Source organism: Rattus rattus, chromosome 2 (assembly GCF_011064425.1).
Source record: "Rattus rattus isolate New Zealand chromosome 2, Rrattus_CSIRO_v1, whole genome shotgun sequence".
Classification (NCBI taxonomy): domain Eukaryota; kingdom Metazoa; phylum Chordata; class Mammalia; order Rodentia; family Muridae; genus Rattus; species Rattus rattus.
In genome coordinates, this window is record NC_046155.1 from 174,681,020 (window position 1) to 174,696,056 (window position 15,037).

Below are 15,037 nucleotides of genomic sequence, written 5' to 3' on the forward strand. Positions count from 1 at the left end.
CCTCACTCAGATATTTTTTTTCTAGTTCCATCTATTTGCTTAAGAATTTCATGTAGTCATTGTTTGTAATAGCTGAGTAGCAGCCAATTAAATAAATGTTCAACATAGTCTGTATTCTATATTCTGTATAATGTTGAGGGACATCTGGTTTTGTTCTAGCATCTGCCTATTATAAATAAGTAAACATAGTGGAGCATGTGTCCTTGTTATATGTTAGAGCATCTTTTGGTTATATGCCCAGGGTGATTCTTCTTTTAATTCTAAAATAACATTTATTGATTACCTTACTTATTTACTCTGTACGCATGCATGCGTGTGTGTGTGTGTGTGTGTGTGTGTGTGCTTCCGTGTATACACTTGTGAGTGTGCCTGTGTGTATGTGTGTGTGTGCCTCTTGCACACATGTGTACACCTACATTATGAATGACAGTCAAAGAACAGTGTGAGGTGTCATTTTTTTTCTTTCCACCTGTGTGATTCACAGCAGATAAAACTCAAGTTATAGGGCTTGGCAGCAGTGCTTTTTACCTACTGAGCAATTCCCCTGGCCTCATCTTTTCTTGATGCCTCCCATACACTATGAATAACAGGCAATACATACTAAAAATTGATTGACAGTTCTTCAAACTTCACTTCTAAGAGTCAGATCATCACATCCCTTCATCTAAGAAAACATGTCAGACACAACAGCTCACACCTACCCATCCCAACCTATCTTCTCACTTTTAGATATGCATGGTGTACACTTCTCATGGAGATTGACAAATAATCACACATGACAAGTGAAGCCCAGGAGGTGGCAAGATTCACAGCCAAGCCTATACCCACTCCCTAAACCTCAGTGATCTCCTATACCTCATCAATTCTACCTGATGTTTTTAGCAATGTCAGATGATGGTTTTCTCTGTATCCCTGCCTGGTCATGATCTGTTACTAATAACTCTACTTGCTTTCAGGAATTTGAACATGGTGCAGATGTTTCTCTGAGAGGATTTCTAATCACCATGCAGACAATATCTCTGCACTAAAGGGTGAAATGATAATCACCTCCCAGCAGGATGACCATAGGCTTTGACTAGTATTTATCTCAGGGATGAAATGCCCTCCTGTGTTCATGCTGAGTGTGACCTATATAGCTACTGCCCCACTTAACATGGCTTCATAAGCTGCTTCCTTCTTTCCTGATAGACTTTTCTCTAAAAATCTTTAAGTATGAACATACAAACCTTTTTTAAAGATAGGCTTTAATCATTGCCAAGAATTATCCTGGAACTATTGGGTTTATATGATCAACTTTGTTCAGCTTGAAAGTACACCAAGATGGCCAGGAGATTTTAATCTTTTTTTTTTTCCCGTTTTTTCTTTATTAACTTGAGTATTTCTTATTTACATTTCGATTGTTATTCCCCTTCCCGGTTTCCGGGCCAACATCCGTCTAACCCCTCCCCCTCCCCTTGTATATGGGTGTTCCCCTCCCCATCTTCCCTCCATTACTGCCCTCCCCCCAACAATCCCGTTCACTGGGGGTTCAGTCTTAGCAGGACCAAGGGCTTCCCCTTCCACTGGTGCTCTTACTAGGCTATTCATTGCTACCTACGCTGTTGGAGCCCAGGGTCAGTCCATGTATAGTCTTTAGGTAGTGGCTTAGTCCCTGGAAGCTCTGGTTGGTTGGCACATAGGGTCTCAAGCCCCTACAATTTCTTTCAGTCCTTTCTCTGATTCCTTCAACGGGGGTCCCGTTCTCAGTTCAGGGTTTCTTGCTGGCATTCGCCTATGTATTTGCTGTATTCTGGCTGTGTCTCTCAGGAGAGATCTACATCCGGTTCTTGTCAGCCTGCACTTTGCTTCTTCCATCTTGTCTAATTGGGTGGCTGTATATGTATGGGCCACATGTGGGGCAGGCTCTGAATGGGTGTTCCTTCTGCCTCTGTTTTAATCTTTGCCTCCCTATGGGAACATACTGTTCTTAGCTGGATGTGTGCTGAGCATTTCTGTAACATACACAAATCCATACATCCCCTGCTCCTTTCTTACTGCTCTGGTGTGCAAGAGGAAGCTTATGATCAATTGATCACATTGGAATAGAAAATTCCAAAGACCCATGTGATATAGGTGAAAACATGTTTTTCAAAAATGTAATAAAAATGTCAATGAAAATTCACTAAGAGATTTGCAGGATTCTGGGGAACATTGAACTACAATCCATAAATATGTTACCTGTGGATCTATCATGTGACCAAATTGATAAAGCCTTGATAGAAACAGCCGCAAAACATTTTTGTATGGGATTGAAGAATTTAAGTTTTTATCATTTCCTCCTCTTAATATACCCATAATTTTAACTAGATTTTAGTGTTTTTTAGAACTTTAATATAAGTTATGTAAGTTACTATAATGCAATATCATTAATGGTTTTAACCATGTTCATATGATCTTATTAACAATTGTTCACTGTTTATTTATTCTTTTTGATTTCCATGGATATATTACAATCCAGCACATAAGGAATATGTATTTAAACAGTTTTTAGTTAATATTCATTGCTCTCCTTAGAGATTTTCTTTCTTTATCTTCCATTTTTATTGAATTGAGTATTTCTTATCTACGTTTCAAATGTTATTCCATTTCCTGTTTTCCTGTCCTTCAGTCCCCTAACACCTACCCCTCCCCTTCTATATGTCTGTTCCCCTCCCCATCCACCCCACATTACCACCCCTCCAACAAGCCCCTATACTTGGGGTCAAACCTTGGCAGGACCAAGTGCTTCCCCTTCCACTGGTGCCCCAACAAGGCTATTCACTGATATCTATGCATTTGGAGCACAGGTTCAGTCCATGTGTAGTCTTTGGGTAGTGGTTTAGTTCCTGGAAGCTCTGGTAATACCATTAATTTTTAAACAAATAAGTTTTTGTTACAAAAATAGAGACAATTCTTGTCTTTATAAGTACTAATTTTAATTTTTAGGAAAATATTAATGTTTAATGTTCTTCTATTACTGATTTGGGTGGGAATTGTTTATTTTGAGACAGGTTCTAACAATGTGACCCTAAATGACTCCAAACATCCTGTGTAGATCAGGCCAGCCTTGAACTGGTGGATATCTGCAGCCCTCAGGAATGCTAGAAGTAAAGGTGGATTCCTTCCACCGAAGTCATTTTTTTAATAATAGAATATATATATTTGATGTCACATCATACCATTTACCTATTGCATATTAAATTTCATGGATTGATTTGATTCTACTTTAAATAATGCCACTGAAAAAACCTAAGTCCTGTAATTTTGTCTCATACAAAAACACAAAAGATGAACTTACTATACATAGGAGACCATAAATAGGTAAGTTCTGCTGTAGAGAGATCTTGATTTCCCCACTATTTGAATCATATTACTCCTTAAAGGCCAGGTTCTTCTTGATTTTGATTTGTCGGAGATTTGTTTCTTTTTTGTGGTAAGGAGTATTGAACCCAGGCCCTTGTGCATTCTAAGTAAGTGCTCCATTACTGAAAAATAGCCCAGCCTTGGTTTTTCCTTGTTATTATCAAATGAAGAGTCATATATATATATATATATATATGTATATATACACATATATATATTAATATATATAATATATGTATTAAATTTTTTAGAAGACTTGAAGTCTTTGCCATTAGGATTCCTCTGTGCAAAATTTCCATGTAGTTTCCATCCAAACATGTACACTGCTCTTTGTGTCGCCTTTTGTTTCTGTGCACAGAGGGTCTAAATTAAATCCATATATATCTTGATGGATTTTTTAATTTGACAGAACTTTCTTATTGTTTTTGGTAAGATTGGTATTTAAGCTGAGTGAAGTGGCCTACACAAGTATTCTCAGCATTCTCGAGGGAGAGCTAAAGATTCCTCAGTAGCTTTGGGCTAGCCTAGGCAACAGAGTAGGACCTGATCTCAGAATCCAGAAATCAAAAATGAAGGCATTTTAAAGCTACGTATGTATATTATACATATAGTACATATAAGACATACTTGTTAAACAATTTACAATACTATCTCCTAACATTTTACATGTACTTAATTTTATTATTGAATTGTGTGAAATTATGTTAAACAGTTCTGCTTAAACTCAATATAAACAATACCTCATTGCTACATTAATGCTAAATTCTGCAATAAGGTTAGTCTTTCTACTTTATGTTTGGGTTATTTTGTTGTTTTGTTCTGATTTGCTCTTTGAGACAGGGTCTCACTATGTAGTCCTGGCTGGCCTGGGATCCTTATGTTCATCAGGCTAACTTGAACTAATGGAGATATGCCTGCCTCTGCCTCTTACATGCTGGAATTACATGGCTGATTCTTTATTTTTTAATGTTAGTCCATAGGCTTATGAATTATTTTTGACACAAATGTTGGTATTATATGTTTAAGAAATTGAACTTTTACTTTTAATAGATGTATTTCTTATATTCTTATTTGTGTGTATGAGTGTGTATGTATATTTGTGTGTGTTCCCATACATATACAGGTATTTGTACACCTGCATGCAGTGCCCACGGAGACTGAAAGAGACAGACAAACCCCTGGAGGTGGAATTGCTGGGAGTTATGAACTTCAAAACTGTCTTCTGGTTATTAAACTAAAATCCTCTGAAAAGAATGAAGTGGACTTAAACATCAAGCCATCTTTCCAGCCATTCCCCTATTTTGATAATGTACATGCTTATGTATAGATATGCAATGTTGTTCATTTGGAAGACATTTGTATCATTTTAGTTTGTTCTCCTACCACATACATCCCAAGGATCCAACTCAGGTAGTCAGGTTTGAAAACAGCTTCAGGTGCTGAAACACACTCTTCTAAACACAGACAAGAAAGAGGATATACTTGTGACAGCCTGGCTCCTTGAATGGCTACTAACTTTCACAAATGCTATTTTTGGAATTTGTGGTTTACTTTCACTTCTTAAAGATAAAAGAAGAAAGATTCACCTGTGCCATCTACTATGTTTCTCTTTGGAAACACAGCTGTTTGCTCAAAAGAACCCAGTCCACAGGACTTCTTTATCACGTCCACAGCGTCAGAGACACTGTTAGGGTAATGCCAAGCCAATGAGTCTTACAGTGATTAGAGTGAAACACTTTGAGTGTGTGCCTAGAAACAATGGTCTTCATATAGACAGAATATCCAAAAAGTCTCTGGTCATATTGTTCCTATTCAAAATAGAATCCAGTTTTGATAGAGAACATATTTGTAAATTGAGGGGAATAAACAATACTGGTTTTCTCTGGTGCTGTGATAAAACTCTATAACCAAAAGCAAGTTAGAGAAGAGAGAATTTGTTTTTGCTTATAGCTCCACAAAGACAGTCTGTTTATCATGAGGGGAAATATATCACTAGCAGTCAGAGAAACACTGGAGAAAAGAGCAAGAGAATGGATGATTAGACACACAAGAAAAACAACAGAAAGTGAGGCCAGGCTATCCTCACTCAGGGCTTCCTCCCTTCCACCCAGAGATGGCTGTCCTCCAGTAAGTCATCATCTCCTAAAGAATCACAAGATCATTAGCAGTGCCACCAACTGTGTAGAAACTGTTCAAATACCATATGTCTCTGGGGATTTTCTCATTTAATTCACCACGAGTAACAACTCATCTCCATATTTCTCTGATTCAAATAAAGGAAGCTCAGAGCCTTCTCATAAAAATGGATACAGTAGTTTATACAAACTTAAACTGGGAAATAATGTTCCTCATTCAGACCACTGCTGGAATCCTAGGCAATTCCTTTCTCTTTCATATGTATAACTTCCCATTTTTCACTATAGAAGTGATGATACCCACAAACTTGATTATCAATCAGCTCATCATATCAAACCACCTGGTCCTTCTCTCCAAAGGGATCCCTCAGACAGTGACTACTTTGGGGTTGACATCTTTCCTGGGGGTTGCTGGGTGCAAGTTTGTTCTCTGTGCAGAGTGGCCAGAGGTGTCTCCCTCAGTACCACCTCCCTCCTCAGTGGCTTTCAGGCTGTTAAGCTTCACCCCAATACTTCTGGGTGGCTAAGCTTTAGAATTAGATCCTCAAAGTGGATTTGCACCTGCTGTTCCCTTTGCTGGATGTTGCAGCTCATATTCAATATACATGTAACTAAGATTGTAAATGCCGCACAGAATAGTAAAAACCTGACTATCAAAGGAATCCAAAGATACTGTTCTTCCACCATGCCTGACCGATTTATTTATTTGCTAATAGCAATGATTTCAGCCTTATATGATACAATGTGTCTGGTTCTCATGGCCTGGGCCAGTGGTCCATGGTCCATGTCCTGTTCAGGCACAAGCAGCAAGTCCAGTACATCCATAGTCATAGCCTCTCCCCTTACCCTGACCATGAGAACAAAGCTACATGAACTGTCCTGATTCTGGTGACCATGTTTATTTCCTTTTACCTTCTAGCTTCCATCTTCTCAGTTTGGATAACACAAACTGTGAATCCAAGCCATTGGCTAATGAACATGTCGGTGCTGATGTCCTTAGCCTTTCCAACACTCAGTCCCTTTGTGTTGAATTTCACCAATACTTGTGTCCCTCAGTTCTGTTCTGTCTTTTGGTTAAAGAAAATGAATGGTCCAGCTATGGTTTCTGAGTTTTGAGTTTTTTCTAGGACATATCCTCTGTTATGTATTTTCCCACCAATATTTATAGTCTTATGTGCTTCTTGTCATGCCTGGTCATTTGTAAAATTTGGATAGTAATATTCAATAAAAAAGACAGTTATTTCTTCATACTGCACATTAGATTCCAAAAAAATGTGGTTGTCCTTCCAAGACACCACATAGACTAACTGCATATCTTTACCTACCCCTTTGTTGTTTCCAGATCCAGTCCCCTAATCTCATGCCCAGCTCAGCAGCAAAACACATGTCTAAGCATGTCCCCATCTCTTGGAGCTTCCACAATTATTCTGCTCATAATTTCCTTCCTTCCACCTGTTGCTTTGTTCCAGCCCCCAACTCCAACAGTCCCTCCTTGATGACACAAAGGCCACTCCTGCTTGGGAAGCAGATACATTGATGAATATCTTCACCACCCTTTCTCCTCCTCCAGATCCAATTTCTCAATCTCATGTAGTAGAACACCTGCTGTTGATCCTAAGGATCTTCCCCATCCTTCACATAATATTTGCTTTATCCCAGGCCCTAAATCCAGCAGGCACTTCCTGATTAACCATAGACTATTCTTGCCACAAAAGCTGGTAGGCTGACTGTAAGTCATCCACTCTCTTTCCATTTCTCCATATCCAAACCTCAAATCTCATCAAAGAAGATTGAGTAGACTTCCAGGGACAAACTTCCTTTATTCTCTACTCCCATTCCAAGGAGACAAAATAAGGAGATCCTGGTGGAACGAACTATTTTCTTTTCTCCTGTAAAGCTCTTTAGATACCTAGCCTATCCCAATTTCAAAGTATCAGCTCTCAATAGACAGAAATATATTTTACTTAGAATCCTCAGTATCCACATCCATCAGGTCCACAGAAAATTCCCTACTACTCAACGCACAGCCATCACACTCTCCTAAGAAACACAGAGGAATACAGACCAAGGAAAATGTATCCACTTGACAAAGACAAAACCAGATATCACTATCTAAAATAGTAATCTTCCCAATCACAGACCCAGACACTTAGATGATAGCACAAAAACATAATCCTCAGCAACATGGACAAGAGATCATCACCATAGCTCAGAAACTCTATCACAGCAGCCCCTGAAGATAGGTAAAGCACAATCAAAAAACTTAAAACAAACTTTATGAATATGCTAGAGGTTCTTAAATAGGGAATTAATAAGTGCTTTAAAGAAATCCAGGAAACCACAAATAGTGAAAGAAAATGAATAAAAGTGTTTAATACCTAGAAATGTAAATAGAATCAATAGAAAAGTCTAACTGAGGCAAATCTGGAAATGACATATTTAGGAATTCCAAAAAGTTCAGAGGCACAATGCAACAGATGGAAAAGAGAATCTCAGACCTTAAAAACATCATATAAAACAATGGATGTATATGTTTAGAAAAATTTTAAACCTAAGTCTCCTGCAAAAAAATCTAGAAAATCTGGGGCATTTATAAGAGACCAAATCTAAGAATAATAGAAATAGAGGAAAGAGAAGAAAACTAGATCAAAGGCATAGAAAGTATGTTCAACAGTAGAATAAAATCTCCCTAAACTAAAATGTTTACAAGGAAACAAAAAGAGCACAAAATGCCAATTTGAATGGTGCAAAAAAAAAAGAAAGACCTTTTGCCACATAATAACCAAAACATTAAACATACAAAACACAGAAAGAATATTAAAAGCTACAAGGATAAAAGAAAAAGTAACATAAATCAGACCTATTAGAATTATACCTGACTTATGAATGGAGACTCCCAAAGCCATAAGAGTCCAGACAAATGTGCTGCATACTCTAAGTGACTTCAGAGGCAATCCTAGACTAATATACTCAGAAAAACTTTGAATCACAGTAGATGGAGCAAAGAAGAATTTCCATGGTACAGCAAATCTTATACAATGCTTATCTGCAAATATAGTCCTATAGAAGTTGATAGAAGGAAAAGTATAAACAAGAAAGTTAACAACACCCATGAAAATATAGTAAATGAATAATGTCAGAAAAAAAACAAAAGAAAGAAATCATGCATCACACACACACATATACACAACAGCAATAATAACATAAAAGACATTAACAATAACTGATTGCTTATATATCAATGAAATTTATTCCCCCCAGAAGAAGAAACAGATTAACAGAAAGGATGCAAAAACAAGATAAATCATACTTCATCTAAGAAACATATCTCACCATCAAGATTAGATATCACCACAAGATATAGGATTGAACAACAAAGCCAGAAAAAAATAGAATAACAATACAGAGTTAAAAACAAGACAAATCAAGGCAGAAATGGAAGGACATTTCATACTCATCAAAGAAAAAATTAACCAAGATTCAATTCATAATTTCAATTCATAATATCTATGGAATAAATGCCAGGACACCCAATTTTTTTAATTGGATAATTTATTTATATTTCAAATGTTATCCCATTTCCCCAGCTACATCACGCCCCCTTTCCTGGATCGCTGCTCTGATATATTCTTGCACTGGTGGTGTAGGGGGTGGGGTGCTGTCAAGCCTTTGCAGGAACAATGGCATCTCCTCCCATTGGTGCCCAACAATATCATCCTCTGCTACTAATGCATCTGGAACCATGGGTCTGTACTCTGAATGGTGGTTTAGTCCTTGGGAGTACTGCTTTGTTGGTGTTGTTGTTCTTATGGGGTTGAAAACCCCTTCAGTTCCTTCAATTTTATCTCTATCTCCTCCAATGTGGACCCCAGTCTCAGTACAATTGTTGACTGTGAGCATTCACCTCTGTATTTGTCATACTCTGGCAGAGCCACTCAGAAGACAGCTATACAGTTCTTTAGGAACTTCTCAGCCATTCATTATTCCTCAGCAGGAAATTCTTTGACTAGCTCTGTACCCCATGTTTAATAGTGTTATTTGGCAACCTGGACTCTACCTTCTTGAGTTCTTTTATATATTGGATATTATCACTCTATCAAGTTTAGGATTGGTAAAGATATTTTCCCAGTCTGGTGGATACTTTCGTATTAATGACAGTGTCCTTTGCCTTACGGAAGCTTTGCAGATTTATGAGGTCCCACTTGTTGATTCTTGATCTTAGGCCATCAGCCATTGGTGTTCATTTTTTTTTTAACTTGAGTATTTCTTATTTACATTACGAATTTTATTCTCTTTCCCGGTTTCCAGGCAAACATCCCCCTAATCCCTCCCCCTCCCCTTCTTTATGGGTGTTCCCCTCCCCATCCTCCCCCCATTCTTGCCCTGCCCCCAACAATCACATTCACTGGTGGTTCAGTCTTAGCAGGACCCAGGGCTTCCCCGTCCACTGGTGATCTTACTAGGATATTCATTGCTACCTATGAGGTCAGAGCCCAGGGTCAATCCATGTATAGTCTTTAGGTAGTGGCTTAGTCCCTGGAAGCTCCGGTTGCTTGGGATTGCTGGTTCATAAGGGGTCTCGAGCCCCTTCAAGCTCTTCCAGTTCTTTCTCTGATTCCTTCAACGGGGATCCTATTCTCAGTTCAGTGGTTTGCTGCTGGCATTCGCCTCTGTATTTGCTGTATTCTGGCTGTGTCTCTCAGGAGAGATCTACATCCGGCTCCTGTCGGCCTGCACTTCTTTGCTTCATCCATCTTGTCTAATTGGGTGGCTGTATATGTATGGGCCACATGTGGGGCAGGCTCTAAATGGGTGTTCTTTCTGTGTCTGTTTTAATCATTGCCTCTCTATTCCCTGCCAAGCGTATTCTTGTTCCCCTTTTAAAGAAGGAGTGAAGCATTCACATTTTGATCATCCGTCTTGACTTTCATGTGTTCTATGCATCAAGGGTAATTCAAGCATTTGGGCTAATAGCCACTTATCAATGAGTGCATACCATGTGTGTTTTTCTGTGATTGGGTTACCTCACTCAGGATGATATTTTCCAGTTCCAACCATTTGTCTATGAATTTCATAAAGGCATTGTTTTTGATAGCTAAGTAATATTCCATTGTGTAGATGTACCACATTTTCTGTATCCATTCCTCTGTTGAAGGGCATCTGGGTTCTTTCCAGCTTCTGGCTATTATAAATAAATAAATAGCAATGAACATAGTGGAGCACGTGTCTTTTTTATATGTTGGGGCATCTTTTGGGTATATGCCCAAGAGTAGTATAGCTGGATCCTCAGGTAGTTGAATGTCCAAATTTCTGAGGAACCTCCAGACTGATTTCCAGTATGGTTGTACCAGTCTGCAATCCCACCAACAATGGAGGAGTGTTCCTCTTTCTCCACATCCTTGCCAGCATTTGTTGTCACCTGAGTTTTTGATCTTAGCCATTCTCACTGGTGTGAGGTGAAATCTCAGGGTTGTTTTGATTTGCATTTCCTTCATGAATAAAGATATTGAACATTTCTTTAGGTGTTTCTCAGCCATTCGCCATTCCTCAGCTGTGAATTCTTTGTTTAGTTCTGAATCCCATTTTTTAATAGTGTTATTTGTCTCCCTGTGGTCTATCTTCTTGAGTTCTTTGTATATTTTGGATATAAGCCCTCTAATTGTTGTAGGATTGGTAAAGATCTTTTCCCAATCTGTTGGTTGCCGTTTTGTCCTAACCACAGTGTCCTTTGCTTTACAGAAGCTTTGCAGTTTTATGAGATCCCACTTGTCGATTCTTGATCTTAGAGCATAGGCCATTGTTGTTTTGTTCAGGAATTTTTTTTCCAGTGCCCATGTGTTCGAGATGCTGCCCTAGTTTTTCTTCTATTAGTTTGAGTGTATCTGGTTTGATGTGGAGGTCCTTGATCCACTTGGACTTAAACTTTGTAGAGGGTGATAAGCATGGATGGATTTGCATTCTTCTACATGTTGATCTCCAGTTGAACCAGCACCATTTGCTGAAAATGCTATCTTTTTTCTATTGGATGGTTTTGGCTCCTTTGTCAAAAATCAAGTGCCCATAGGTGTGTGGGTTCATTTCTGGGTCTTCAATTCTGTTCCATTGGTCTATCTGTCTGTCTCTGTACCAATACCATGCAGTTTTTATCACTATTGCTCTGTAATACTGCTTGTGTTCAGGGATAGTGATTCCCCCTGAAGTCCTTTTATTGTTGAGAATAGTTTTAGCTATCCTGGGTTTTTTGTTATTCCAGATGAATTTGCAAATTGTTCTGTCTAACTCTTTGAAGAATTGGGTTGGTATTTTGATGGGGATTGCATTGAATCTGTAGATCACTTTTGGTAAAATGCCCCTTTTTACTATATTAATCCTGCCAATCCATGAGCATGGGAGATCTTTCCATCTTCTGAGATCTTCTTCATTTCTTTCTTCAGATTCTTGAAGTTCTTATTGTACAGATCTTTTATTGCTTGGTTAAAGTCACACCGAGGTACTTTATATTGTTTGGGTCTATTATGAAGGGTGTCATTTCCCTAATTTCTTTCTCGGCTTGTTTCTCTTTTGTGTAGAGGAAGGCTACTGATTTATTTGAGTTAATTTTATACCCAGCCACTTTGCTGAAGTTGTTTATCAGCTTTAGTAGTTCTCTGATGGAACTTTTGGGATCACTTAAATATACTATCATATCATCTGCAAATAGTGATATTTAGACTTCTTGTTTTCCAATCTGTATCCCCTTCATTTCCTTTTGTTGTCTGATTGGTCTGGCTAGAACTTCAAGAACTATATTGAATAAGTAGGGAGAGAGTGAGCAGCCTTGTTTAGTCCCTGATTTTAGTGGGATTGCTTCAAGTTTCTCTCCATTTAGTTTAATGTTAGCAACTGGTTTTCCGTACATAGCTTTTACTATGTTTAGGTATCGACCTTGAATTCCTATTCTTTCCAGGACTTTTATCATGAAGGGGTGTTGAATTTTGTCAAATGCTTTCTCAGCATCTAATGAAATGATCATGTGGTTTTGTTCTTTCAGTTTGTTTATATAATGGATCACGTTGATGGTTTTCCGTATATTAAACCATCCCTGCATGCCTGGGATGAAGCCTAGTTGATCATGGTGGATGATTGTTTTGATGTGCTCTTGGATTTGGATTGCCAGAATTTTATTGAGTATTTTTGCGTTGATATTCATAGGGAAATTGGTCTGAAGATCTCTTTCTTTGTTGGGTCTTTGTGTGGTTTAGGTATAAGAGTAATTGTGGTTTCATAGAAGGAATTTGGTAGTGCTCCAACTGTTTCAGTTTTGTGGAATAGTTTGGATAGTATTGGTATGATGTCTTCTATGAAGGTCTGATAGAATTCTGCACTAAACCCATCTGGACCTGGGCTCTCTTTGGTTGGGAGACCTTTAATGACTGCTTCTATTTCCTTAGGAGTTATGGGATTGTTTAAATGGTTTATCTGTTCCTTATTTAACTTCGTTACCTGGTATCTGTGTAGGAAATTTTCCATTTCCTGCAGATTTTCAAGTTTTGTTGAATATAGGCTTTTATAGTAAGATCTGATGATTTTTTGAATTTCCTCTGAATCTGTAGTTATGTCTCCCTTTTCATTTCTGATTTTGTTAATTTGGACACACACTCTGGATCCTCTCGTTAGTCTGGCTAAGCGTTTATCTATCTTGTTGATTTTCTCAAAGAACCAACTTTTGGTTCTGTTGATTCTTTCTATGGTCCTTTTTGTTTCTACTTAGCTGATTTCAGCTCTGATTTTGATTTTTCCTCTCTTCTACTCCTCCTGGGTGTATTTGATTCTTTTTGTTCTAGAGCTTTTAGGTGTGCTGTCAAGCTGCTGACATATGGTCTCTCCTGTTTCTTTCTGCAGGCACTCAGAGGTATGAGTTTTCCTCTTATCACAGCTTTCATGGTGTCCCATAAGTTTTGTATGTTGTACCTTCATTTTCATTAAATTCTAAGAAATCTTTAATTTCTTTCTTTATTTTTTCCTTGACCAGGTTATCATTGAGTAGAGCATTGTTCAATTTCCACGTATATGTGGGCATTCTTCCCTTATTGTTATTGAAGACCAGCTTTAGGCCGTGGTGGTCTGATAGCACGCATGGGATTATTTCTATCTTTCTGTACCTGTTGAGGCCCGTTTTTTGACCAGTTATATGGTCAATTTTGGAGGAAGTACCATGAGGAGCTGAGAAGGAGGTATATCCTTTTGCTTTAGGAGAGAACGTTCTATAAATATCTGTTAAGTCCATTTGGTTCATGACTTCTCTTAGTCTGTCTACGTCTCTGTTTATTTTCTGTTTCCATGATCTGTCCTTTGATGAGAGTGGGGTGTTGAAAACTCCTACTATTATTGTGTGAGGTGCAATGTGTGTTTTGAGCTTTAGTAAGGTTTCTTTTACGTATGTAGGTGCCCTTGTATTTGGGGCATATATATTTAGGATTGAGAGTTCATCTTGGTGGATTTTTCCTTTGATGAATATGAAGTGTCCTTCCTTATGTTTTTTGATGACTTTTAGTTGAAAATTGATTTTATTTGATATTAGAATGGCTACTCCAGCTTGCTTCTTCTGACCATTTGCTTGGAAAATTCGTTTTCCAGCCTTTCAATCTGAGGTAGTATCTGTCTTTGTCTCTCAGGTTTGTTTCCTGTAGGCAGCAGAATGCAAGGTCCTCCTTGCTTATCCTGTTTGTTAATCTATGTCTTTTTATTGGGGAGTTGAGACCATTGATGTTGAGAGATATTAAGGAATAGTGATTATTTCTTCCTGTTATATTCATATTTGGATGTGAGTTTATGTTTGTGTGCTTTTCTTCTCTTTGTTTTGTTGCCAAGACGATTAGTTTCTTGCTTTCTCTAGGGTGTAGCTTGCCTCCTTATGTTGGGCTTTACCATTTATTATCCTTTCTAGCGCTGGATTTGTAGAAAGATATTGTGTAAATTTGGTTTTGTCATGGAATATCTTGGTTTCTCCATCTATGTTAATTGAGAGTTTTGCAGGATACAGTAACCTGGGCTGTCATTTGTGTTCTCTTAGGGTCTGTATGACATCAGTCCAGGATCTTCTGGCCTTCATAGTCTCTGGCGAAAAGTCTGGTGTGATTCTGATAGGTCTGCCTTTATATGTTACTTGACCTTTTTCCCTTACTGCTTTTAATATTCTTTCTTTATTTTGTGTGTTTGGTGTTTTGACTATTATGTGTTGGGAGGTGTTTCTTTTCTGGTCCAATCTATTTGGAGTTCTGTAGGTTTCTTGTATGCCTATGGGTATCTCTTTTTTTACGTTAGGGAAGTTTTCTTCTATGATTTTGTTGAAGATATTTACTGGTCCTTTGAGCTGGGAGTCTTCACTCTCTTCCATACCTAATATCCTTAGGTTTGATCTTCTCATTGAGTCCTGGATTTCCTGTATGTTTTGGACCAGTAGCTTTTTCTGCTTTACATTGTCTTTGACAGTTGAGTCGATGATTTCTATGGAATCTTCTGCTCCTGAGATTCCCTCTTCT

At 38.1% G+C, this 15,037-nt stretch overlaps 1 pseudogene; it reads left to right on the top strand.

Annotated features, from left to right (window-relative positions):
* Positions 1–5,683: 5,683 nt before the first annotated feature.
* Positions 5,684–6,632, top strand: LOC116893420 (annotated as a pseudogene).
* Positions 6,633–15,037: the final 8,405 nt, after the last annotated feature.